Source organism: Amblyomma maculatum, chromosome 1 (assembly GCF_055883805.1).
Source record: "Amblyomma maculatum isolate TAMU_Amacu chromosome 1, ASM5588380v1, whole genome shotgun sequence".
NCBI classification, from domain to species: domain Eukaryota; kingdom Metazoa; phylum Arthropoda; class Arachnida; order Ixodida; family Ixodidae; genus Amblyomma; species Amblyomma maculatum.
Genome location: NC_139344.1, coordinates 427,187,297 through 427,190,291, shown reverse-complemented (window position 1 = coordinate 427,190,291; position 2,995 = coordinate 427,187,297).

Here is a 2,995-nt window from a genome sequence, read left to right as displayed (position 1 = left end):
TGTGTGAACTACACGTCGCCTGCCGAATCGACAAGTACCTTGAAGAGGTTCAGAAGACGGTAAGGAAAACAACGAACCTGACCTTTGCTGAAACGTTTCCACGTTTCTTTGGCCGGTTATCTGGATGGTTCCTCGCCCAATTTAAAGTGAGCGCTGACGAATGCAATGACCATTCATTGCTCTACGACTGACGAGCCCGTTTGCGGTTATCGCCCTTTCGCGGGCGCAGGTCAGGCCAGTAAAGAGTCCATTCAGCCCAACGCCAGAGTCTTTGCTAGTTTCGTTATCGTCACCAACACGTGACAATATATTCGAATAGTCTTTGCCTACTGGGGAAATACCGGGTGGTCCGAAAATAGGCAAAGTAGTTCCAATTTTAAAGCTGGCCGCTAAATAGCGTAAGCACCTATTGCCCCATATCTCTAACCAGTATAATATGCAAACATCTTGAACACGCCATCGCATGATGGATCTCACTCTAACTGCAACTTAAAAGCCTCCTTTTCCATAACCAGCATGGATTTAGGAAAATATTTCGTGTGATACGCAGCTAACTGAATTCGCCAACCAACAGCTTTTTTCTAATATGCACGAAGGTCTTCAGACTGATTTTGTGTTCCTCGGCTATGCTAAACATTTTATCGCGTTTCTCACTCCCGTCTAATAGCCAAACTGTGAACGCTACACTTACATTACATACTTCTTTCCTGCGTGCGTAATGTTCTGTCATTTCGCAAGCAGTTCACTATCGTTGACGTATACTCAACCGCTCTAACTGGCGTATCCTCCGGTGTTCCCCAAGGCTGCATTTTGTGTCCCTTACTGTTTTATCAATGATCTGCAGTCCAACATTACTTCAACCTTTCGACTTCTCGCTGATGACCGCATAATATACCAGGAAATTAGTTTCCCCTCTGACCTCCTTGAACTTCAGAAGGATTGGGTCAGATCAATAACTGTTGCACATATTGAAAAATGATCTCCAGTGCTGATAAGTTCAAAAAGTGACTGTTTCCAGCAAACAGGCGCTTTCAGCTTTCACATACTCATTCAACTTTAACCCTTGCGCGCACCCGCCATCATATAAGTAGTACCTTGGCGTTCACTTATATCGCTATCGCTACGAAGGCACCGCGTACCCTGGGTCGGTCAGCTTATACGCAATATTCGAGATGCCCATAACTGTTTGAAAGCTAGCATATCAGACACCAACTGCAATTCACCTCACCTATCTGGTCCCCGCATCGTCTATTTAATACAAGCGCTCGAACGCATTCGGAACCGTGCAGCACGTTTTATGACCAGAAAATATGATCGAAAAACTAGCGTTGATAAACTCGAACTACAGTTATAACTTCCGACACTAGAGGTACGTAGGAAGGCCTCTTTTTTTTTTTTTTTTTTCATGACATACACCATAGTCAGCAGCCTGCTACCCTCGCCCTTGTCGAACAACATCGTATGTCCATCCCGCCGTCTTTGTAATCATCAAAGCTGTAGGCGCATATTCGTCTGAACCACGGCTTTTGATTCGTAAGCTCTACCGCATGCCATGAGCTACCTGAATGATATTTCTTATCGCATTGCAGAGACAACGAGGGAGGGAAGGGCCCTTCCACAGGAGTATCTACTGCACACGCCGCTCTCCCATTCGTCCCTTATTTGTCTAAACAACGGCTCACCTTCAAGCCGCAACTGCAAATATAACGAGGGCAAACCCTGCAGTCTTCAAAAAATCAAGTACTGTTGTGCCGGTGGGGTTATCACACAGTATCTCACCGTCAACAGGGTTGTGCCAAGGAGTTGGTTGCGTATAGCGCTCGTCACCCGTTTCGTGAAGATGGGCTGTCAGCCCCCTAGGCGGTAGCGATGAATCCGAGGAGTAGGCGTTGGTGAGGAGTAGGCGTTGGTGAGATAAAGAATAGGCTTTATACACTATTTACAGGCATTTACACAACTAGATCAGCTCTGGGGCCGAAAGCTAACATAGCCATACGCGACGGTGCTCGCGCAGCGACGGCCGGGGAGATTCCGCCGCGTCTGCTCTCTCAGGGGGCAACTGCTCCCAATGGACGCTAGTAACGAACTCACTCTCGGAGTCTCGAGCGGAAGCACTTGAGTCTCCGTAAACCGAGAAACCACTGACGCTCAAATGGTCCAGTCCGACGGCAGCACTTTCTCAGGGCCAATGGGAGAGCTTGCTGCGCCCTTGCTTCAAATATGCCGCGGGGCGAGAAGGGGTCCACCGCCAGGGCCACGGCGCCGAGCTGTCTGGATGCTCAGCTCTTGTTGAAACACGTAGTTTCTCTCCCCTTGGTACGGCTCGCCTCCAGTGCACCGGTGCTTTGCAGAGCAGTATCCAGATTTTGTGAAGGAGGCGTTCGCCGGAGAAGTTTGGCGTCCGGCTGAATTTCTGGGCGGCTTTGGCCGGGCGCAACAGTATATAACTGGATGCATGCTGCTCTTTATCACAGCATGAAACGCAAATTGAGCTAGCAATACCAAAATTATTCTTTTTTGTTTTTCAAGGAACAGCTCTGATAAAATGGTGACGATATGTGAACAGAAAGTGAAGCTTGAAGGATATAGCGCACGGAGCACCCGGCGTTTATCTACGAAGTACTGAGCCACGATTCAAAGTGCGTGACTTGACTATACCTGATCTAACGATCCCGCTGTGATAGCATGTCCGTCGCTTCAAATTTTTTTAATTCTTTCTGGTTATCTATTTTAACCCGCACATAGCAGCAAACAAGCAGTGGTGTGCATATGATTAATGGCTACTGACTCTTTTGATTAAAACTGAATTATATTAAGACTGTCATTTAAACAGCGCGTTTTGTCATTCTTACATATTCTTCCTATGCTTTGCTGCTCTTGTCAGCCTTCAACCTGCGGTCGTTTTTATCTCACAGTGGCAGCTAATGTCTGGTATCAACCGCGCACCGGTGCTGCGCGGCACTCTCTATAGTTAGCTCACAGTTCACTACAGCTT